At 43.5% G+C, this 25106-nt stretch overlaps 1 protein-coding gene across 4 annotated transcripts in view; it reads right to left on the bottom strand.

Annotated features, from left to right (window-relative positions):
- Positions 1-25106, bottom strand: part of GULP1 (GULP PTB domain containing engulfment adaptor 1) — a 2138858-nt gene that overhangs the window by 1516765 nt on the left and 596987 nt on the right. The gene's annotated exons all lie outside the window — the stretch shown is intronic.

Genomic DNA, 25106 nt, shown 5'->3' with positions numbered 1-25106 from the left:
GAGTTCCCACTGCAAAATAAAAAAAGTGTACCCTCATGTTTGCAGTGAGAGTATAAAAACCATCCAATAAGACCACTGTGAGATACAATATTAGGAAAAAAAGCTATCAGGTCTAAGTAGACAACTAAGCTAGGCAAAAAAGCCATGCAGTGATGAGCAAAAGCCTGACCCAAACGTTACTCTTATTATATGTTATGCATTGGAATCATTGTCTGCCAACAGACATTGGTGTGGCAGAGGCATAAAACAATCATCAATGCACTTTCAATAAAAAACAAACATTTGCAATGCAATCAGTCTCGCCTTTGGGACCTTATAATTATTTAGCGATGCACCACATTATTGCACATTACTGCAACAAGGATGGTTTTGTTTGCGCTTGCCAACTCCTAATAAGGACTATTAAATACGGCATCTCCAGCTGTGACAACGGTAAGTGTTGGCCTGGTAATGACATATTAATAATCTCTAAAGTCAGGTCTGTTTATGAGATATCAATTTCAGGGAAGTCATAATTAATTTTCTAGCCTGCATAAACAAACCTCTTTTGGGGCACAAATGTTGCAACTATGCGCATTTAAGCATAAATCATTAGAAGGACGACCATCGTAATAGAAATTGCATTTTAACCCAAATGGTTGTATTCACTTTCAGAATAATTATTTTTGCTGCATGGTTGAGAAGACACCACATGTTCGGGTTCTCATTACCCTATTTACCCTATGTAAAAAGTATTGATGTTAACCAAGCAAACCACTAACATTTATACTACCTGGCCAGGTATGATGGGATTCCAGCAGTATGCCAGAATCTTAAGTGTCCGGGCCTCAAGCGTTCAATTTTTGGTCTGTAGATGACAACGTATATAAAAAAGGCCTAGCACAACCCTCACAAAAACAAACACTTAAAGTAGGGTGAACAAACAAACTAACCAACATATACAAACTCTCAGCAAAACACAGTTCTACACACACATACATGCAGACACTTTCAGCAGAGCAGACACACACAGGCAGACAAATAGACACACACAGCAAAAATTAGGGTGGAAACCAAACACAATCAGAAAACCAGTGAAAAACAAATAACAAATGTAGAAAAATCAACAAACGGAAGAACACATACACACAACAGTTTCTCACTCTCTCTCACTTAAGCACACCCAGATCCATAGGCTAGCGTACATAAGTAGACCCACTGCAACTTCGTGTTTCCCACACACACGCACAAGGACAGATGGCCACAAAGAAGAAGAAATACAAACAGTTACAAAGTACAGACCAGCATAGAAAATGATTCAAACACTGCCACATGTAGATGCGTAGCATCATACAAGGATACACGCATACACTAACTCAGACACACTAGCACATTAAACATGCAATTTGCACACCGACAAAAACCAACAAATAGCAGAACACACAAACCAACGCTATAGGCAGCAAATAAAAGCTGACAAATGCAGATATTGCCACAACCAACTACACACACACACACCAAGAGAAACATGGACACCACCATACTTCCAGGAAAATGAAAAGTGCACAGTCTCGCATGTGGAGGGTTGAACCCTCGATTTCACTTGGATGTCCCCTGCTTATAAGTGACAACCTTTCAATTGTGACCTTCGGGGATACTCAAACAGATTCGAGGTAAGACCTCAGCATGGATAGGGAGCTCCACAGCTCGAGACTAACGTGGACACAGAGAGTGTCAGGGGGAGTGACCTGGTCTAACGGCTAAAGCTACCTATGTTAGGACTGCTCCAATATCTGCTCCACTCTTGGGCTAAAACAACATGATTTGTGGCGAATCCCTTAAGCTCTGCATGTCTAAATCGTTAATGTAATCAGCTCGGCATTTTAAATGTGATTGTCTAATTCAAATGAGATGATGGACACGACCCTGTATGCCCCTAGAAATCCCTCTAAATTTTAAAGGCAGACAATGAGCCAGACTTCTAGTCATGACTTTCTACACTTGGTAAAAACATGTGATTATAACGTGACCATGTTTAAACAGGCAATTGGGGCGTTGTCAAAGTTTTTGTGAGACATTTTGCACAGTGGAAGTACCTGTAGAGGGCACTGCTACGGGGGAGGCTGCAACACTAGGACCAGCTGAGCTGGCAGTGTGTGCGGCAGCCGCTGCGCCATCTCTTATCTCCTCATCCAGCGTCGTCCAGATTTTCTGGTGCTCCTGCGGTCATAAACGTAGTGCAGCTCCCCGGGAAGGTTCCTAGCAGCCCTGTGTCCTGCCAAAGCCGCCGCCATTGTCTGGGCTGCTTCTGATTTGAAAGTCGAAGCGGGCGTGGCCCGCCAAATGTGAGAAAAGTCAAATGTAAGAAAAGCACGTCCAGCCTAACTAGAAAAAAATCAATAAATAAATAGTACACGTACGTGTAACAACGAAGTAAAGGGGCCAGTAGCCATGGGAGGATACAAATGATGACATGGCTGTAATAAGGAGGGACTAACAAGCCTCATAATGAATCAGAGGCCAGCATTTACGAAGGACAAACACACAAGCCCATGAAAAGTATGGAAGGGGTAGTGGGCGGGACTTCTCTCTCGCACTGAACTACCCCAGATCTTCCCTAGAGCAGCACTTGTCCGCTGACTCTAGGCTCTGGCGCGCAACGCCCAAAGGACTCGAAGGGCTTCAGCCCTCCCTCCCCCCAACTTGTGTGTCAGCCAAGGCTGAGACAGCTTCCTGGGCTGACACACAGACAGTTTTTGAGCTTATAGCAGCCGCACCTGAGTACTTCAAAGGTCCCCAGAAAGACCATTTCCGTGTTAACAAGGCTTTGTGGTTTTTTCGCCCCTTCGTCTACACTCTGCCTATTGCTGGAAGAATAAGCCCCCCCAAATTTTTAGATGACCCCGCACCCTGAAATTTGGCTATAGTTGCACCTTTGTCTAGGCTCGAACTTGACAATGAAAAAAAATTGAAGTACTATCAGAACATGTGCCGTATTGCATTACATAATTTGCCTTTTTTGCTGCATAATTTAGTCAACTCTGTAACATAATTTAGTCCTTCCAAACCGCATAATTCCCATGGCCCTGATGTTAGAATACTGTTTTTAAGCTTTATTACTTTAAGCTGCTGGTTGTTTTTGAATTTTGCGAATCACTTTTCATCACCAGACTGCAAGCTGGATTTTTTAACAGAAGGTTCTAAAAATGACAATAGCTGCTCAAAGTGGATCAAAGATCTTGTTCTGTCAATTACTGTGATGCCATCACAAGCTGTCAAAGGGTGTGGGTGTTACTTCTGCTAACCCACCATTTTTGGGAAGAACACAACACGCAACAGGTGATCTCGAAAGATACATTCTGCTCAGTCTTGGTAAAAATGATTTCAAACACAGTCTCAGTACAAACCCCATATCTCCATTTGTTCATAAGTTACTGAGCTCAGAATGTACTTTCCATCTCAATGTCAACATTTTATATTATTTCTGGTATTTTATTTCAACCAATATGATAAGGTGCAGAAAGCAAAAAAGTTTAAAAAAAACAGCAACGAGGAGTCTTCCTGTATTTGATAGATTTTTAAACAGGAAAAGATAGAAACATGAAACGTATTCACTGAGTTGTAAACATGTGCAGATCTTCCTCGTTATCTGACGCTACCACACAAATAAAGCTGTCACAGATACTCTAGGTGTGCTTTTTGTGATGTGACGGAGTCAAGAGCCGCAGGGATCTGATAATGTTGGTCTCTGCAGACATCCTAGGAGCTCTTGACAGGGTCTGCCCAGAGGGCTCGGCAACATCTGGACTCCGTGTCAGACCGGGTCTCGGCCTGGTTACACACACGGATGTTCCAGGGGCTCCTGCTGGAAGTGCACATGTATGTGCTTCCGAGTGAGGGATCCTGCTGGGAGTGCAGTGCAGGAATGTATGTGCTAGCAGCCATAGGCTCCTGCTGGGAGTGCAGAACAGTATGCACATGTATGTGCTTCCAGGCGAGGGACACTGCTCGGATTGCAGTGCACACATGTATGTGCCAGCACCTGGTTAGGGGACAAATCACACGTGTATGTACCTTTAGGCAAGGGTTCCTGTCAGGAGTGTAGCACATACATCTATGTGCCTCCAGGCATAGGGTTCTGTCCAGAGTGTATTGTATTTGCATTTATATAGCACTTACTACCCCTGACTAATGTAGTGCTTTAACCAAGAATATGCCTTATGTAATATAGAAATATTGTTTTGTCACTAAACTGTTGCATTGGGAATCAACGTGCCATGTTATAAGTTGCAGGTGTAGGGGCTAGTAATGAATAAAATAATATTTTATTATGTGAACAAATAATGTTTTAGAAATGCCATGATAATGCTTTGGAATGATTAAATGTAATGCTTATTAGAAATGCATTTAAAGGTGTAAAGGCCTGAGACAAGAAAACGCCAGCAGAGGCCTAACCGTATTTTCTTAGCTTAGCTAACCATGTACATTTGAAATGTGGATTTTACCTTGGAAAAGGCTCCTTTTCGCAGTTGAATTTCAGATTGTAACTTAGAGAGTGTGCAAGGATGTTCTCATATGTTCTGTTGCAGGTGCAAGGACACAAAGCTTGTTAGGTAGAATAATCCATTGTTTAGGAGTTAGGTTGGTAGGAGTGAGAGCGAAGGCAGTATGCTGGAATGCACAACTGCAACTTTTGGCGGAGATGGTGCCTGGGACTCAAGGACAAAGCAACAGGTTTTGGAGGAAGATTATGTCTTGATGGAAGAAACTCAGAGGCTGTACCTGCCCGAAGGGGTGTGTTTTGGGCGTGTTTACTGTTTTGGGGATTCTGTATTAGGGATAGCACCCCGAGGGTGGAGAGCAGATGGGCATGAGAGTAGTCTTGAAAGGAGAAGGGTAGACTTTAGCACAGATCTCGATGCAGAATGTAGACTTGGAGAAGTTAGGGTGGAGAGGGGTTAGGAAGGAGCATCTTAGAACGAGCTCTGTAGCTTAATGCTACTTACCTACAGAGAGTGAGTGTACTTCTTAGGAAGTCTTCACTGCTGACACCTTTTTCTCTTGCCTTGGGAGGGAATGCTAAGTAGGGATGTCCCCTTCGAGTTAGTGTAGAGACAGACTAACCTTTTCTTTCTTTGAGCAAATGCAGTCGAGGCTTCAAGCTGGAATGGTATTAGTGTGTCTGATGCTTCTTGAACTTACTCTGAGACTCTTGCATAGGACTATGTTTGTATTAGTGCCTGTTTATTTCTTTAACCTCTTGCTGAAATGCTTGTATGTTCAGTTATTTTTGGCTATGTAATACACCTTTGAATTTCACTTCCTAGACAGTGATCCTTTTAAATTTGATTTGATCGATAATTTACAAGGTTGTCGAAAAGTTATGATTTGATGATCTTCCCTTCACACTTCTTAGCAGACAAGAAAGATCTATTCGACCTGGGATTTTAAGGATTGGTAAGGTAAAAATCTATATGAGAATCCCAGCGGCGGCACACATGTATGCACTTCAAGGCATTGGCTCCTGTCCGAAGTGTAGTGCACATAGTGTAGTGCACACATGTATGTGCATCCATGCATAGGATTCTGTCCGGAGTATGGATTACGGGAATGTACTGCTCTTAGGAACTTCTGCCAAAAACATCAAGAAACTACAGGTTCTTCAAAACGCTGCAGCACGTCTAGTGCTAAGACTCCCCCATAGAGCCCCCTCGAGACCCTCTCTAGCATCCCTCCACTGGCTACCTATAAGCAAGAGGATTGTTTTCAGAGCCCTGTTATGGTGCCATAGGATAATCCATCAAAGAGCACCGGCTTATATGTCGGATCTTGCATCCCTGTATGAACCTAATAGATCCCTCAGATCGAAAGGCATGGGTTTGCTCAGAACTTATTGCCCCAAGAAAGCCAGACTGGAAGGCAGATCCTTCCGATCATTAGCGGCCAGGCACTGGAATCTCCTGCCCACAGACACCAGGCTAGAGACCAATGAGGCCTCTTTTAGGAAGAAACTGAAAACGTTCCTATTTACTTCATAATGGCTCTCTCTCTACTCATAATGCTCTCTCCACAGCGCGGGGACACGCCGGGAGGCGTCACCAGGCGCTTTATAAACCCCTTTAAACTAAACTAAGTGCCGTGCACACAGTGCAGTGCATGCATCTATGTGCTTCCAGGCATGGGCTCCTGTCCGGAGGGCAGTGCACATGTGCCTGCAGGCAAGGGCTCCTTTTGGCTCCAGTGCATATATGCATGTGGCTCTGGCTGAGGTCTGATGCTAGTAGTACCACATGTCTGTGCCAAGGGGATCTGCTAGCATGATAAGTGTGCGCCTCCAGTCGAGGGCTTGTGAAATGTGTTCAGCACACACCTGGGGGCTCCTGCTGCTAGTGGAGATCAGCCTACAACCAGGGTCTGCTGGGAGTGCAGCTCACATATGTGTGTACCTCTAGCGAGGTTCCCTAGCTGGGACCTTGGCATCTATGTGCCACCAGCCGATGGCCACTGCCAGAAGTGCAGCACACATGTGCATACCTCCGTCCCAGGGTCCCAGCTGGGAGTGCAGTGCAGAGATGCTGGCAGTGAAGCTCACTTGTGTATGCACCTCCAGCTGATGTCTCATTGTGGGGTGCAGCACACAAGCGCATGCGCCTCCAGCATAGGCCTCCAGCTGGAGAGAAATGCTCCCACATGTATGTGACCTTCCTCACTTGCAGGTCGGCCTGCAACTGCAGTTTGACTTTTCATGCACTAGTCTGCATGAAACAGGTAGTTTAAATTTAGAGAGCAAGAGGGGAAGTTTACAAAGTTAAAAAAAAACATGTTTTAGTCTCAACCTGGCTCACTCCAGGCGTCTATTTTTAAACTGAGGTGGGGGTGCAAAGGGGCACTTTAACTCAAAGAAAATTGATGTGCTGTTAGGGAAGTGTCCACCTTGGAACTGTGAACCCTGTATTCTGCGCTGGTCCAGCAGGGTGACTGCTAAAGGGGCAGAGACAAAAGTAGTAGGAAGGATCAGTAGGAAGGATCCGTGGCTATACAGCTAAAAGGTATGAGGTGGCGAACTGCGAGTGGGGGGTTTCATTCATTCTGCTGATGGGGCCATGAAATAAAAAGTGACGCAGGCTCCAGCTACCTGTGTTAGCTTCATTGGCTCTCTGTGAGTAAAAGAATGATTATATGTTATGTTATGTTATGTTATGTTATGTTAATAACTTTTATTAGGCGCACAGCTGCCCCAGCAAATGGGCGTCCTGGCGCCTGTCAAGTGCCGCAACATAACAAATCTATGCTGAAAAGAGAGGGGATCAGTGAGCAGTAGGGAACAGATACGTTTTTATAGCGCGCCTGAAGAGAGTCAGGCTGTTCAAGGCACGAATATGGACAGGAAGAGAGTTCCACAAACCTGCCGCCAGAACTCGAAAGGAACGACCTCCCATCCTACTCAATCTGAACCTGGTCGTAACCGCCAGATGGAGAGATTCCGACCTGAGAGTCCGCGTAGGAACATAGGGGGAAACAAGACCCGCAAGGGCAGGAGGAGAGGAGAGTATTAGGATCTTAAATGTCAGACAAAGAGCCTTGAATTTAATTCTCTGTCTGACCGGCAGCCAGTGAAGAGAGGTCAGGACTGCAGAGACAGAGCAACGTCTCAGAAGGCCAACAATGGCCCGCGCCGCGGCATTCTGCACCCTTTGTAGCCTAGTAGCCTCCGCCTGATTCACTCCAAGCAGCAGTGCACTCCCATAGTCCAGCCGGGAAAGGATGGAGGCTTGGACCACCAGTTGCCGAGTAGGGGGGTCGAAGAATTTGAGGACTGGTCTCAGTCCTCGCAGAATACCATAACAGGTAGCTGCAATCTTCTTTGTGTGGCTGGTAAAGGAGAGTGTAGGATCCAGCCAAACCCCCAAGATCTTAACTTCGGCAGCTGGGATGGGAGTCACCCCCAGTTCTGGAGGCCACCACTGATCTCCCCAAAGTTCCGCCTGCTTCCCAAGGATCAGGACCTCGTTTTTTTTGGCATTTAACTGTAAGCAGTTGGTGCGCATCCAGTTTGCCACGGCTAGGAGTACTGCACGGAATCTGGGAGCAGTCACCTCAGGGTCCCCACTGAGTGTCACCGCCAGCTGCGTGTCGTCGGCATACGATGTCATGGTTAAGCCACACTGTCTGACGACTGCAGCCAGCGGTTTCACATATAAGTTGAACAAAGTGGGGCTCAGCGCAGAGCCCTGAGGGACTCCCAGTCCCAGTGGATGGAAGGAGGACTGACCAGGTGGAATAGCCACTTTAAAAAACCGGTCCGAAAGGAAGGAGCGAAACCATTGGAGAGCCGTCCCCTCAATTCCCACTTCCTCCAAACGCCGCATCAAAATGTCATGAGACACCGTGTCGAACGCGGCGCTCAGGTCTAACAAAAGGAGCTTTGTCCTTCAGAAAAAGGTGCTATGAAATCGGACCTAAATTTCTCATAAACAATTTCAAGAAATAAAGGCCTTCGAAGAATCAGATTACAAACTAGAGCACGTTGATTAATCCCTTCAGAAAAATAGGACGGCGGAAGATGGGGGGGCGAAAGCTTTGGGGGTACAAGGCACTCAATTGTGGAATTCTGTGTCTCTTGAAATGCGCCTAGAACCTTCTGCATATAAATCTGGATCGCATTAACGTTTACATCATAAGGCACAGCAACGCGTAAACAGTTACATCATAAGGCCTAGCAATGTAAGCCACAACAACGCAATATTACGATGTAAACGTTAATGCGATGTTAATGCGTGCAACATTACGATGTAAGCGTTTGAATTGTTTGTAATGAATTGTTTGTAATGCAAAAAAAAGCACTCTTCGCTGAATTGTTTAATGGCACTTGAAGGAACAAATGTGGGCAAAAATAAAATACCGCATGGCACTTTAAGGAACTTGAAGGTACAAATGTGGGCAAAAATAAAATACTACGCTGATAATGCAAAAAAAAAAAACGGTCCTCACTGAATTGTTTAATGGCACTTGAAGGTACAAATGTGGGAAAAAATAAAATACCGCATGGCACTTGAAGGAACTTGAAGATAAAAATGTGGGGAAAAATAAAATACCGCGCTGACTCCTAACTATCTATAAAGCTCCAAATACCGTAAATAACAATATTCTGCAATGTTTGGAAAACGCTACATACATAAGTGTCGTTAATGCGAACATGCGATGTAACATAAGTCTTGTTAATGGGATGTGACGTAAAGCTCCAAATAACGTAAAATACCGCAATGAATGCAAACGCACAATAAAGCTCCGAATAATTCGATGTTCAGGATGTTGTGCACATTAAAAGTTCATTAATACTGTCTTTATTGTAAGCTATATAATTATTCATGTACGTGTACATTAAAATCTGTTTCATGATGTACATCAAAGGATGGTTGTATGGATGGATGAAGGGTGTATGGCTGGACGAGTAAAAGGCTGGGTGGATGAATGGACAGATGAAAGGGTGGATGTAAGATGGTTGAATGGATGAATGAATGATGGGGTGGTGGATGAATGATTGGTGGATGGATGGGTGAGAGGGTGGGTGGACGGATGAAGGGTGTATGGTTGGACGGGAGAAACGCTGGGTGCTTGAATGTGGTGATGTTGTGGGTTCTAACGCCGACCTTGCAACAAATACCCCAAAAAATGCGAATACAGTGTTTTATTAATTGGTGACGTAAGCGGGAAACAGTCTGTAGTAGTTTTGGAATTCTTCAGATTCAAAGAAGACAAGTTGGGTCTCTAAATGCCACCTTCTCATAAATAGATTATGATAGCGTCAAGAGCTAAACGAGACATTTATCAAGGGGAATGTCGTGAGTTTGAATCCTGACCTTGCAACAAATGCTAAAATAATTTATGTTCCATGTACATTTTTGATTTGTGGGATATGTTATATCAGATAAAGACAGGGGCTACAAATTGTGTTCGAACAATTGTGAGTATTGATTTTATGTGTTTTTGATTTTATGCGTTTGTGTGTATATTACACTATGTACTGACTAAAAAAACAATGAATGAATGATAAATAGGTGGATCGATTGATGAACGGTTGTGTGGATGTGTGGAAAGGATGGGTGGATGGATGGTAGGGTGTGGATGGATGAAGGATGGGTCAATGGATGGATGAATGGATGAATGGATGGATGGAAGGGTGGTTGGCCCAGTGGGGTGCTGCAGGTAATTAGTATTGCGCCGATGTTCCCAAAATTACCATTATTGTTATTTGAACTCCAGTGGGCCTCTGAATGTCAATGCCAGTTTTTTACAATTATCTGCTGCCATCCGCTGCACCAAAGAGAGGCTCGGAAAGTTCCATCCCCCTACGGCCCCTCACAAAGTAATTGGATGGTGCTGTCTTCACAGCAGGACGGCTGCATTAATATATTCAAAAGCTAATACCCAAAGCATTTAAGATGCACTCCGCAGCAGATTATTTTTATTGGCACACACCGGAAAAGTCAAACAGTTTCATTTATCATGTCTGAAGCGTATCAGACCTCATGGCCCGTGGTCACAGGCTGAGAACAACTTTTGCAGAGCAAGAAGATTTGCTTCATTGTAGGGGGGGTACAATGAAGCAAATCTTCTTGCTCTTCTTTGTGCCTCGCAGGTGAGTGCAATTAGTATTGCATTTTGGGACATGTAGTATTCCCCTCTTATGTTGAAACCTTGGGTCATTCCCCGCCGATGTTCTCAAAATTACAATTATTGTTCTTTGCACTCAGCTGGCCTCTGAATCTCAACGCCAGTTTTTACAATTATTTACTGCCCATCCGCTCAGGAAGTTCCAGGCCTCTGCGTGCGGCTCTTCACGCAGTAATGGGATGGTGCTATCTTCATGGCGGGACGGACTCGTTAATATAATCAAAACCAAAACTTCCAAAAACATTAAAGATGCACTCCGCAGCAGAATATTTTTATTGGCACCCCTGCATATTCACACAGTTTCATGCCTTACGCGTTTCAGACCTCCTGTTCCTTGGTCACAGGCTGAAAATCACCTACTCAGAGCATTACCCTCCCGCGGGGCCTCTCAGGTGAGTGCAATAACTATTGCATTTTGGGACATGTAGTGTTGTAGTTCTGCACCGATGTTACCAAATATACAAATTTTGTTATTTTGCACTCCACTCCAATGAGCATCTGTATGTGAACGTCAGTTTCTACAATTATTTATTGACCATCCGCTGCTCCGAAGTGAGGCTCATAAAGTTCCATGAAAAAGCGGCTCCTCACTTGGGTAAAATAGGGCTCATGTGGCCACCCTTGTTCCAGCTGGGACCAGTGACCACCCTGGGGCTTCAGGTACTCGACAATGTATTCAGATTAGTTGAGGGAAGTGTCAAGGCGTTGTACTGTGTTTAGCGGGCCGTTAGGGAGAATTTTGCGGTGTGATAGAATGCATGGTCGTAGTGTGCGATGAAAACGTCTTTTGCATGCGTGTGAATGCGGAGTTCGATGTAATGGTTTGCGTGGTGAATGTGTGCGATGTAATGGTGTGTGCCATGTGAGGAATGCGATGTATTGGAGTGCGTTGTGTTTGTTTGCGTTGAATCGTCATACATCCTCTTAAAGTGACGGTTGTGCTTTAAAGTCCATTTAAAGAAGCAGGGTGAGACTGACTGTAGTGGGGGAAATAGGTGCAGTATTAGCCCCACTCCTGACAGAGTGAGGCATGATGAATAGTGTTATAGTAGTAGGGAAAGATTATGTCTTGTGTGGGAGAAGCAGGTGCACTTTGCTACCGGTGGTGAGACAAGCAACGCCATCTGCGGCGGCGTCTCTTATCTCCTCATCCACCATCGCCCAGGGCTGCACGGGGGTTCACCGCTTTTATGGTGCTACTGTGGTCATAAATGCAGGGAGCGGGCAGCTCCCCCGGGTGCCACCTAGCAACCCTGTGTCCTCGACGCCATGGATGCCATTGTACGGGCTGCTTCCTGCTTTGAAAGTGGAAGCGGCGGTGGCCTGCCAAATCTAAGCAAAGCACCTCCTGCCTAACTAGAAAAAACTCAATGAATAAATAGTACACCTACGTGTAACAATCAAGTAAAGGGGCCAGTAGACATGGGAGGATACAAATGACCACATGACCGCACTAAGGCGGGACTAACAAGGCTCATAATGAATTAGAGGCCAGCACTTACGAAAGATCAACACACAAGCCAATGAAAAGTATGGGTGGGGCAGTAGGCAGGGCTTCTCTCCCATACTGAACTACCCCCGATCTGCCTTAGAGCAATGCTTGTGCGTTGACTCTAGGCTTGGCCTAAAAAAGCCTGACCTATTGGCTTTACCAGTGCTTGTATCCTATCCCAAATAGGTAGAAAGTGTGCAGAGGACTAAGCTACGGTAGTAAGACATATTGTTACACACCAAATTTCAAGGATTGTTAGAATCCTTCATCTTTGGAAAGTATTTTTGATGACAAGATGAACTTTACTTGACAACCTGGAGAAAATCAATAGCCACAGCGTTGGCTTCCCAGCTACTTCCATAACATTTTGGTTTTAAACTCTGTATAAATATGATAACCTGAAATACGTTGCATATTGGAAACAGTGTCATTATGTGCACAGCTATCTTGAGAGACGGAATACACTCCAATTACTTGCTATATATAGTATTTATTTATGATATGCCAATTAAACTGCGACAATTAAACTGAGCAACAAAGTGTTGGCTTTGCAGAAACGGTGCAATGAGGTTGCCTCCCACTTTACGGATAAAGTGGCCAAAATTGTGGGAACTTTTATAGCTAATGATACCGTCGCTCAGGACAATTCTACACAGGCGGTGGAAGGGGATTTGGGACAGCTAACCACCCTGGATAGCTTTCAGATTTTTACAGACCTCACCTTTAACACCTTGGCGCATGGTGTATCCTCAGGATCTCCCTCTGACCCCTTGCCCCATAAAGTCTGGAAGACCTACGGCCAAACGACTTTCCCCTGGTTACGGCAGATATGTAATCAGTCCCTAGAAGAAAGTTCCATTCCAGAGGGATGGAAGCAGGTGGTGGTGGCACTCCTGATTAAGAAGCCCTGTCTGAATCCGACAACCCCAGCAAGTTTTTGTCCTATCTCTCTCCTTCCTTTTCCAATTAAATTCTTGGAAAAAGCTGTAAGTAGGATGTTATCCTGCTTTTTGGAGGAGAATCAACTGCTGGACAAGGACCTGTTTGGGTTTCGGCCGGGTCACGGGACCGAGTCAGCTCTGACCACCATGATGGATAACCTGCGTATACGAGCCGACAATGGGAGTGCCACTGTTTTAGTACTTCTCGACATATCAGCCGCATTCGACATGGTGAGTAACTCTATTCTTCTGGAAAGACTCGAGAAAATTGGGGTGAAGAGATGGGCTCTGCAGTGGCTGCGGTCCTATCTGGCGGGGAGACAGAAGGTGATAACCTTGGCACTGTTCTCATCTCGCAAATCCCCATTAGTTTATGGGGTACAGCAGGGCTCTGCTATTAGCCCTATTCTCTTTAATATTTATCTGCAGCCTTTGTTTCCCATCATTAAATCGTTCAGGGTTGACCTGGTCAACTATGCAGACGATACGCAACTGGCTTTTTCCATGGAAGGGAAACAGGCAGTTTCCATGGATACGTTTCAAGAGTGCATGCGACAGACTGCAGGCTGGTTACGGAGGTACTCCCTGCAGTTTAATGGAGGGAAAAAAGAGGTGCTGTATTGCTCCTCTGCGAAGTTGCTCACACATATACCGGTGGAGTTCAGGCTTACCCCTGAGGAGGGACCGTTGGTTCCTGCCAGCACGGTATGTAATTTAGGGGTCCTGATTGATAAGAATTTCCAAATGGAATCGCAGGCAAACAAGACAGCTAGCGTGTGCTTTGGTCTGATGCGTATGCTGCGTCGGATACTTCCAATGCTACCTAGGGCCTTGCGCTCCCTTGTAGTGAGAAGCACTGGACTACTGCAACTCCTTCTATTTGGGGGCTCCACAGTATATCTTCCAGGGGTTGCAGAGAGTCCAGTCAGCAGTGGCAAAATTGGGGCTAAATAGGCAACGCGGCTCCTCTACTACTCTTGCTTTGAGAGATCTCCATTGGCTGTCCATCAAAGAAAAGGTTAATTTTAAATCACTCTGTTTGGTGCATAGAGCGGTACCCAAACTGGCCCAGTCCCATTACAGGAAAGGTTTGCTTGGTATCTCCCTAAAAGGCAGCGTCCTTCATCTAGTGCTAGAGCTGGTAATTCCTAGATTCAAGCGTTCTAGGATGGGGGAAGGGACTTCAGTGTGGCTGCTGCTCATCTTTGGAATGAGCTGCCACAAAGCATCAGACAGATTAATTCCCTAACCAGTTCAGAAAGAGCCTAAAAACATGTCTCTTTCCTAAAGCATGACTCCTCTCTGTTTAGTCTCTTCAGACCTTTCACTTGCTGGTTGTGTCCTTATATCTGAGCGCCAGGATACCCATAGGGTGGCAGTTTGCGCTATATAAGAACGCCTACAATGCAATACAATGTGCTACTTTGTAAAGTTGCACACACTTTATCCTTAAAGCCTTGACTATAAATCTGTTTGAGCTTCGTAAAATCCATTTACAAATGTAGGAATATAAATGTGCTTTCCATAAGCCTAGTACAGGCAGACAATCTGCGTTGGTGCTATATTAAAAGGGGGCAGTCTATCAGGATATAACATCAACTTGCTCATTCCCAGGGTCAGGGAAGTGGCAGTTAGCTCTTGAAAAAATAAACTGACTGTCAACCTGAGGGCCTAACTGCAGCTCTCTTCGCTCTAAAGAATGCAATATTCACAATATAGACTGTAGGATCCTGTTTAACATTCAAAATATAAATATGATCTATGCTGCACCCTTAACAGAGACGCAGGAAACCGCACAATGATTGGAAAGTCGAGTTGCTGCAATCATTCAATATTTATGTAATTATGTTTTTACAGCGGGAATTCTTCTTTAATTTAATACCCGTATGTGCTCATTTATAATTCAATACGATTACCAGCTGGGTGAAATACTGTAAAATTGGTAAATTGCAACATTAAATAAATTCATTTTCTAAACATCTAAGAGAAGCCCTGTTGATGGTGAACATGATTAATCGATTAATTTTAACACCAACACTATTTACATAAGAATCCAAAAGCACATTTACACGACATAAAGACAAATTTAAATATATTTAAGCCACATTTAAAAATGCAACACTGAACTAGTATACTTTCTTAAAATGTAGGATGTTTTTAAGTAACGAACGAAAAAAAAACGAGCGAAGGTAGAGGAGATGTACTCAAAATCTCACACTATGCAACACTTATGTGATCCAGAAAGGTGCAAACGCCTCATACAAGAAGAACGAGGACAAACATGTCAGAATAGCAATTTACACGGTTGAGAAAAACAAGGTGAAATTCAATTATGCAAGTGAAAGTATGACCAAAGCCTGAAAAACTTGATGCAGGAGGGAACACAATTCTTGGTAACAAGCAACTTAGATAAACGAGAAGTAAAGGTAACGCAGTGGCGATGGCTGATGAAATACTATGTGGGCTAGTCTATGTCTCAGAGCAGTAGAAATATTGTCCCTATTCAAAAATGTAAATTCAGATGTACAACATTTGTTTATCTTGCTGAAATTCACTAAGTGATTCTTGGCAGAAGTAAAGGCTTACAATGAGAGCACAGACTTACACACTAGTAAATGCCACTCAAGGGGTGAGAAAAGGTCGTTCCAAGCTTACATTTGTAGGCATTTCCAAACATCACGGCAAATATATACATTTGTGTCCATTTTGACACTCCTCACCAGACCCTTTCCATTTAGTCTAGCACATGCCTGTAGGAAATCTCATACCAGGATGGGAAGGGGAACAAATCATTAAACAATTTGTGGGAGAGTACAGGAAAGGCGTTCCTAATGGGAATAAATAATATTGCTGTAGGGAAAAAGAAAATGCATTTGCTCTGGGAATCCTCTTTTACCTGGTCGACTACACTGCTAAGGGAAGTTCTGCACGAGAGGAATAGGAGAGTGCTGGGAATACCACCTAACCTTTTCAGGAGTATGCCTGGGGCAGGTTTCCAGGTATAAAACTTGGAATGTTGGTAAATAAAGAAAAGATGCAAAATATATTAAAAAAAATATTGCATTTAAAACCAGTTGTATCTGAATATCAGGTAGGGCAGTAAGTAGGCAAAAAGATTACTTCCGCAGCGAGAGCCATTAATTTTATCATAGTTTGAAAATGGTAACAATATTCTAAATCTTTCTAGAAATGGTTGTTTTCTGGAACTGATCTATTAAAAAAGATAAGTAAACGACTACTGTGCACAAAGTTTCCTACTGGGCTTTGGTCATCTGGATGATAAAGCTAATTACTTAAAAAATAATTTCACTAGTTCTTCATAGCTCAAAACCTTTGCATGACACAAAGACCAAATTCCAGAATGACTCCGTGTGCAACCTGGTACCTGGCCTGAGCTATGTACCATCTTCATCATGACTAATTCCTTTTCCTCATTTAGTAATATCATAGCATTTTTAGGTCGAGCATTCGAGCCCTCGTGTACATACGACCAGTAGAGGTCAGTAAAATACCAGAATTGCTTTCTGCTTAGGGTCTTTCTTTTTCTATTTTTCTGGCAACTGCCTCTATTTAACTTTCTGGATTGAACACGACCAGCAGAGGTCAGTAAACTACCAGAATCACTTTAGCATTCTCTAGATTCCAGTCCATAGACATTGTCTTCCACGCGCACCAGCAGACAACAATATTTTTCTCAAATCTTGTATTTTAAGTGATATAACAATAGAAGGCCCTGATTTTATATTAAAAAGAGAGCTTTGGCCTATACCATTTCCTGCTGAACGGCAATATTTCTCTCCATGCGTTCCTATAGCTGGTTTATTTTACAACCATCTCTGTTTAATTAAGTCTACCACCATCGTGCATTAGAAATACTTTTCTGGTAAATTTAGCTTTTTTTGGTACAGATGACATAGTTCAGTTTGTGATATTAACACTGTATATCCTTTGTATTACTACTGTTCCAAAATATTATATAATGTGCTTGTAGGTCTTTGTGTCAATAGTCATACACATTTGTTTATGAATTACTCGATTTGTAGCTTAGCGAGATACTTGAGAATTGCTGAACCGAAGTAATATATGTCTCGGACCTGCATTTTACTTTCAGCCCTGGCCCTTTATATTTTACAAATTGAGCATTGTAGGCTTTTATTTGGGACTTATATAGCTGCAGAGTATTGAAGCGTGAAACTTGCAGCTTGTTTGATTTTGCATAAGCAGGTCTGGTTAGGGGGTTTTCTCTTCAGCTGAATTTACACTTATTGTGTTTGTGTCGCTATAACGGTGAGTAATTTTTTATTTAATTGCAAATAGTTTGAAGATAATTCATCCAAGACAAGGAGTATATAGAGTATAGATTTTTATCACATTTTTTATGTGGTTTTGGGCATTTTTTTAAAGTTTTGCTTTTAGCCCCGGCACTTCATGTTTTACAAATTAAGCACTGGGTGTAGGCCTTTATTTGGGACTTATGTGGCTGCAGAGTGCTGGAAAGTTAAATGTGGTAGTTGCTGCTTGTGTGATTTTGATAGGCAAGTTTGTTTATTTAATAGCAAATAGTTTGCAAACCATTTATTTAAGGGAATGAGTATTTAGAGTGTAGTTTCTCATTGCGTTTTTGACATGATTTTGGAAATTTTTTAAGTTTTGGTTTTAACCCCGGGACTTCGTGTTTAACACATTAATGTAGGTCTTTATTTGGGACTTAAGTGGATGCAGAGAGTTGCAGAGTAGAACGTGGCAGTTGCTGCTTTGCTTTTAGCCCCAGTACTTCATGTTTTACACATTAAGCACTGGGTGTAGGCCTTTATTTGGGACCTATGTGGCTGCAGAGTGCGGGAGAGTAAAACGTGGCATTTCCTGCTTGTTTGATTTTTATTATGCAAGTCTGGTTATTTAATTGCAAATAGTTTGAAGACAATTCATTCAAGGGAATAAGTATTTAGAGTCTACTTTGTAATCGCATTTTTGACGTGTTTATGGTAATCTTTAAAGCTTTGCTTTTAGCCCCTGCACATTATGTCTTACAAATTAAGCCGTGGGTGTAAGCTTTTATTTAGGATGTATATGGCTGCAGAATGCTTGAGCTTGGAACTTACTGCGTGTTTGTTCTTTAAAAGGCACGTCCGGTTTGGTGCTTTTCTCTTAATCTGCATTTACACTGAGATTGTATCAAAGGTTGAATGCTTTTCGGGAAGCATCTAAGCAGATAGGGCTAGAGAACGTCTAATGTGACCTACTAGGCAGGTTTTGTGGTTGTTTCTATAGAAGTGAGTACTTTTTAATTTAATTGAAAATAGTTTGAAGACAATTCATTCAAGGGAATGAGTATTTAGACTCTACTTTGACATCACATTTTTTTTTAAATAATATTTTTATTGGATTTTTACAGACATATATCACAATTAACATTTAGACATTTTGCTTTGTCCATCCAGGGTGACATGCATTAGTTTTCTGTGCTGGTAGCATGGTTTACAAACGTTTTGTCTCCCTGTTAAACTTATTCTCAAACATATAACATAAAACATATACCCAGAGGCGTTTTGTACTCGGGGTGTCCAAAGGGTCGGTCTGGTTGCCGTGGGCTCTAAGTTTACTCGGGCACCTGTCTCCTAGTCCACTCTGCGGTAGGTAAAGAGGGGGGGAGAAAGAGAGGATTTTAGGGAGAAGGGTAGATAGGGGTGTCCAGCTCTGAGTAAAAGGGTGGTGCCAGGAAATGCCACTGGTATTGGTCTAGGAACCTATCCAGGGAGGTCCACAATCCCCTATTAGGATTTCTCCCCTGTGTACTGCATAGGGAAGTGAAGTTGGTTCCCCTTAAGAACGTTAGCCAGTTGAGCCAACCCTTGAATGTGGCTTTGGAGGTGTCCTTCCAATTGGTGAAGACTATTTTAACTGCTGCTGTTAATAAGAGGTAGAGCAGGTTTCTGTCATGTTGCAAGTCTAGATCAGATGTTATGAATGCTGTCGTCAGTGTAGAGAACTCTTCTTTAAGAGTACACCCTAAAGCTTTGTTTATGAAGGAAAACACTTTGTATCAGAATATTTTGACCTTAGTGCAGTGGAAGATGAGATGTGCCAGGTCCCCTTTTTCTATGTCACAGCTCCAGCATCGGTTGTGATCCCTCAGACCCATGGCCGCTAAGCGAGCCGGGGTCCAGTAGGTTTTGTGTAGCAGCCAGAATTTTGTCAGGGCAAGCACCAGGGATACCACGTTCTTCGCAGGTGCTGACCAAAGGGTATGTCTATCTTGCTCGGACAGGGCTGAGCCTAGCTCCGCCTCCCAGTCATTGGCTGTTTTGTTATTGAGCTTGGATGTGTTGGGGCGGAGAAGTTTGTAGATGTGGGAGACCTGATGGCCAACTTTATTCAGATCCTCCATATACAGGAAAACTGAGGGCTCGTGGCGGGCTATAGCAGATTTGGTCAGGGCGGTTCTGATTTTAAGAAAGTTGTAGAGTTCTGTATCAGGTAGTTTATGTCGTTTCTGTAGCGTACTGAAGGTGAGGAGGGATCCCCCTTCTTCCAGCTGGGCCGAGAGTGAGATCCCTACTCTTTTCCATGAGTCTATGGTTAGGGATTTCCCTCTATATTTTATGTTTGAGTTTCCCCATAGCGATTCCCATTTCGAGTTTCTGATGCTGTATTTTAGTTTTTGATCCACTTTGAGCAGGGCGAGTCTGGTACTTTTGAGTATAAGGCTCATGTTTTGTGCGTGTTTGTTTATGGTGAGTAGGTTCAAGAATGTTGAGTATGGCCTTCTCCATCCTGAGCCAGACCGGTGTATAGCTCTGGTTGGGTAGGATCCAGTAATGAAATGAAATGAAATGAAAAATTGCATTTGTATAGCGCATAACCGCCCTGGGGCCTCGCAGCGCTTGAAGATAAAATGGTTTTAGCGCAGGCTCGGGGCAGATCAGAGAGATTTAGCAAACAAATGCGTTTTTAGGGCCTTTCTGAACGAGAGGAGGTTGCTGTTACCCCGGATGGCAAAGGGGAGGGCATTCCAGAGTCTGGTCGCCGAATGAGAAAAAGAGCGGCCACCCCAACGGGCTTTGTTAATTTTAGAGGAGGTGGCCAGCTGCAGGGTACCAGACCGAAGGGGGCGTGTTGGAACATAAGGCATAACCAGAGGGTGCAGAATCGCTGGGCCTACACGGTGGAAGGATTTGTGCATGATGCACAGAGCTTTGAACTGCACTCTGGCAGCCATTGGGAGCCAATGAAGGTCCTTCAGAGCCTTCCTCGCCGACTGCCGACGGGACAGATTGAACAATAGGCGGGCCGCACTGTTTTGTGTGACCTGGAGCCTCTGAAGGACCGAAGCCGGTGCTCCCAGGTAGAGAGCGTTCCCGTAATCCAGGCGAGAGAGAATGAGGGCCTGGACCATGATCCTCCTCGCCTGGAAAGGGAGCAAAGGGAGCACCCGCCGGAGCATCCTCATTAGTCCGAAGCAAGTGGCAGCAGTCTTAGTAGCCTGGACAGAGAAATCAAGGGCAGTGTCAAGCCAGATCCCGAGGCTCTTTATCTGGGACTTGGGCGCAGGAGGAGCGCCAAGACATGGTGGCCAGACGGGTGCAAGAGCAGACGGGGAGGGATTTCCAAGGAGAATGATGTCTGTCTTCTCCCCGTTAAGCTTGAGACAGGAAGCTTGCATCCAACTGGCAACAGCCTCTAGACAGGGGCCTAAGGTGTTGGATGATCCATCTGCGTGGTCTAACGAGACCACCAGCTGCGTATCATCCGCGTAGGTGACTATACGCACACCAAAGGGATGGACTATCCTGTCCAGAGGTTCCATGTAGGCGTTAAAGAGGGTCGGGCTCAGGGAGGAGCCCTGAGGGACCCCACACCTGAGAGGATGTTTAGGAGAGACTGTCTCACCCTCAAAGACCCGGAAAAAGCGCAGTAGATCCCTTGTCTCGCTATTAATGCAGTCTGAAAAGTTCTGAAATCTGCTAGGTTTAGGCCTCCTAGTTTCTTATGTAGGCGTAATTTTTTCAGGCTTAATCTCAGCTTTTTGTCTTGCCAAAGGAACTTGTTAAGCAGTTTGTCAGTCTTGTGGTGGAAGTCGTCCGTAAGTGTAAGTGGGATCATTCCCGCCAGGTAGTTGATCACCGGCGTGATCATCATCTTAATTGTGTCTACTCTCCCCCACCAGGAAACAAACTTGGGGGACAGGGAATCCAAGAGTTTTTTTTATTTTTCCTAAGGTTAGCTTCTCATTTTGGTCAAGTGTGGATTTCAGGTTTTTGCCGAATTGGATCCCTAGGTATTTGATGAACCCTGGTTGCTAGGCGAGTCCTTAGTTGCCAAGCACCTCTCTGGTGGTATAAATATTGAGTGGCATACATTTCGATTTGTCTCTGTTCAGTTAGTATCCTGAGCCTTGGGATTTGTGTAAAGTGCCAACACTTTCCGTGTGTTGCTGTCTCCCAGGTTTGACATTACGTTTTTGATGTGCTTTTGATCATTTTAAAATGTTTTGCATTTAGCCCCGGCACTTCATGTTTTACAAACTAAGTACTGGCTATGTAGGCATTTATTTGGGAACTGTGTGACTGCAGAGTGCTGGAGAGTAAAACGTGGCAGTTGCTGTTTGTTTGATTTTTCATAAGCAAGTCTGATAATTCAATTGCAAATAGTTTGAATGTATTTAAAGGAAGGATTATTTTGAGTGTAGTTTCTTATCGTGTTTTTTTGACATGTTTTTGGGCACTTTTAGAGGTTTGATTTTAGCACTTCAGGTTTTACAAATTAAGCACTGTATTGGCTACCGCCAAGAGGAATCAGGAGGAAAAAGGTTGGCTTGATCTTCTGGAGGCAGCAAAAACTAACAACTCGGCAGAGTTCTGGAAAATTGTTGCATGTGGGGGGAAGGATCAGGTACGTGGGACAGAGCACTATTTGGACTCGGAGGTTTGGAACGACCACTTACTGATCTATACTCCAGTTTTCGGAACATTGCAGCCATCAGTGGAGACAGACTGCCTGTTAACATAGAAGGAGATAGCGGGGTGATCATCTTCTCACAGCAAGGAACTGAGCACGCTATAGATTTAATCAAACCGGAAAAAGCACCGGGATAGGCTCCCTGGGGACTTATTCAAACATGGCAAAAAGGTATGAGGTCCCATATGTTAATGCTCTTAGCAACTCAATATCAGCTGGTGCTCCAGTACCGGGAACATGGAAAGGAGCTGAAATTGTCCCTATCCACAAAAAGGGCAATAAAGACAAACCTGAAAATATCAGGCTAATTAGCCTGATAGATGTACTCCAAAAAATGTATGCAAGGCAGCTACTGAATAGGCTTAATGATTGGATAGAGACCAATAGCATACTGTCCCAATACTAGACAGAATTCAGATCCCACATTAGTACAATAGACCAAGTCTTCAGACTCTTGTGCATTATTTGGAAATATGTTAAGAGCTGAAAGGGCCACATTTACGTGGCAATCATTGAACTGAGGGCAGTTTTTGACCTCGTATCCAGAAGCTCACCATGGGATTCACTCGAAAAACAAGGAGCTCCCCTTAACCTAGTTACGCAGCTAAAAAGGTTACACAATGGAAACTATGCTTGAGTCCGGTGGGGTACGAATGGGGAACTCACTAGGCCAATCCTGATAGAAAGAGGAGTGAGACAAGGTTGCGTACTCGCTCCTTCCCTGTTCTCAATCTATATCAACGATGTGGTAAACAACTAACAAGATCGAGCAAATGACCCCCGCAAAACTAAATGGGAACTTGGTATTGGCGCTGCTTTTTGCAGACAATACCGTCTTGATATCGCAGACTATAAAGGGGCTACAAAATATGCTGTATTGTTTTAATAGATATTGTATAGAAAAGGTCCTAGAAATAAATGCAAACAAAACCAAGTACATGGTCATAAGCCCACAAAAGAGCTTTAAAAAACAACCATGTGATGAACAACGAGAGAATAGAATATGCCACAAATTTCACCTATGTGGGTATATTATTAGACACCAAACTAGCTTAGAAACAGCAAGACAGCCATTGAGTTCTATGGTTAGCCCAAGGGTCAGGGGCAAGAAGTATAGCTCAACTACAAGTAAATCTGTGACAGCAGCCCTTGAGATATACAAATGTAAGGTCCAGGCAGCAGCATTATATGGATCAGAGTTATAGGTTACAGGTGACATCAAACAACTAACAACGGGGGAGTACAAATTTGTGAGGAGACTATTCGGGCTAACGCAATCAACACCGCTTGTCACAATGTTTCACAACCTAAATACGAAGCGTATAGGGCATCTCGCAACCCTGCGACCATTGCTCTACTGGATACGGCTATGGATAACACAGGAATTACAAGTATACAGAGTACAGTATACAGGTTAGGGCGCTCGACCTCGGACATGGGGAACTGGGTTCGAGTCTCGGTAATGTCGCTAAAACCTCCTGTGATTCTGGGCATTTCACTTAATCTCCTCGTGCCTAACAAAATGAATGTGTATCCTCATGTAACGTAACTGGTGCTATGTCAAGCGCTCTGATACCCGGTTCGGTTCGGGTCAAGTTTGCGGTATGTAAAACTCTGAAAAAAAAAGTGTTCGCAAATTTTAGCCATTGATACGTCTTACCTTCCCATGGTTAAGATTTGTCCGGAAATGGCTCATAGCACTAGGTCTTGAATCATAATACACTAACCCACAGAGTCTAACACCAAGCTGTAAAGGCACACTGAAGGGAAACTGTTAGCAACACATATTGAACACACTTCATTGTGACCCGAGACTAGCAAGGCTAACTACTGAATTCCTTTCTATCAAGCCAAGCCCGAATTACGAGGATTTCCTTGACCATGTACAACCACACTTAGCAAGAACCCTATATCTTAAGCTAAGATATAACATTCTACATATAAAGAGCCATACTGCAAACTGGGGGGGCAAGGAAGATCGTTCTTGCACTTTATGCACTACACGCACTTTAGGGTCTATAGATAATATAGAAAACATAGCATATATTCTGTTTTTCTGTCCGGCATATGATAGAGCAAGGAGTAAATGGATCCGACGACTATGTAATTCAATGGGATTCAGACAGCACCAAGAGGCACTTAGGGTATTGTTATCTACATATCTGTTTATAGTGGGATTAATAAGGAAGACAGTGGGTTTAAACCTGTGTAAATAACTAGACATGTATCCTTTTAATGTATCATAAGTATTTTACATTGATTGAAATTGTTTTACTAGGATCGTTTGACCCTTTTTACTGAAATTATGTAACATATGGCTGGATGTATTTTAGATTATTTTAGGAATTATGTATTATTATGAAATCTTTTATGGCCTTTGGCCGAAATAAAGAACTTTATTAAAGAGGAAATTACTTTTGGAGTTAATTTACTCATTTTCCCGTTCCCAAACGATCCGATTCTCAGAATTGGCCCGTTTGCGAATGGGAAACTGCCTTTTGGAATATATCATCCCAAAAGGGCATTGCAACTTAGAGAATAGAAAAATTTGCAATTCTCTATTTTGCAATTACATTTAAGGAATCACAAACTGCGATTCCTTAAATGGGATGTAGAAGCACCTAAGTTACGCAAATTTGGCATAAAAAATCACAAATTACCACCAACTGACAGTGCGAATTCTTTGAAAAAAGCACTTTTTTGCTTTTTTCAAAGTGCCATGTGCCACACATGCATGCCCTTTTGGCATGTATTTGCACCACATTTGCCCACATACATATTTCAGGGGTGCAACAGAGTGTCCTTTTGACACCCTGGCACCCTTGAAATTGCATTCTCAATTTGCGATTCTCTAATTGCGAATCACAATTTGAGAATATCTTCCCATTCATTTTCATGGGCCTCCTAGCCCATAGGAATGAATGGGAGGTATTCCTTAATTGCGATTCACAATTAGCTAATCCCAATTCAGGAATGCCCAGGAATCGCAAAATATTTGCTAATTATTTATTACATCCCGTTTTGTGATTCCCAAAAAGCGATTCTCTAAAAACCGCTATTTG

This window comes from Lissotriton vulgaris, chromosome 2_1, assembly GCF_964263255.1.
Source record: "Lissotriton vulgaris chromosome 2_1, aLisVul1.2, whole genome shotgun sequence".
NCBI lineage: Eukaryota > Metazoa > Chordata > Amphibia > Caudata > Salamandridae > Lissotriton > Lissotriton vulgaris.
This window is presented reverse-complemented; position numbering and strand designations above follow the sequence as displayed.